Source organism: Octopus bimaculoides, chromosome 1 (genome assembly GCF_001194135.2).
Source record: "Octopus bimaculoides isolate UCB-OBI-ISO-001 chromosome 1, ASM119413v2, whole genome shotgun sequence".
In the NCBI taxonomy this organism is placed as follows: domain Eukaryota; kingdom Metazoa; phylum Mollusca; class Cephalopoda; order Octopoda; family Octopodidae; genus Octopus; species Octopus bimaculoides.
The window spans coordinates 154,713,213-154,713,614 of NC_068981.1; the positions used below are offsets into that span (position 1 = coordinate 154,713,213).

Consider the following 402-nt stretch of genomic DNA (forward strand, 5'->3'; position numbering starts at 1 on the left):
AGGGGAGGAGTGGGGATAGTGGCATCGGGTGTGATGGAATGGAGGAGTGAGTGGAGTTTACGTTGTTTGGTGTGAGCAAGAAATTCATGAGAGATGATTTAAATGGATTATGTAACATAAAGTGGAGTTTGCATGGGAGGGTGACTGAGAGAAGATAGAAAACGCAAGAGGAAGAAGGCAGTCAATGGTGTGTATTTTGGAGAGATTAGGACAAATGGTGGTGTGCATAAGGCGGTAGGAAGTAATATGGAGTATGGGTAGGATGGTTAAAGCAGAGTGGAGAATGGGGTGGAAATGGAAGTGGAAACCTTTAGGGATGAAGCGGTGATGAAGGCAGCGACTGAGAAAGGAAAATAGCTAGAGAAGCTATATATATATATATATATATATATATATATATAT

General features: G+C 41.3%; 1 protein-coding gene across 6 annotated transcripts in view; it reads right to left on the bottom strand.

The window, feature by feature from the left end:
• Window positions 1-402, bottom strand: part of LOC106868434 (inversin) — a 385,976-nt gene that overhangs the window by 255,091 nt on the left and 130,483 nt on the right. The window lies entirely within an intron of this gene.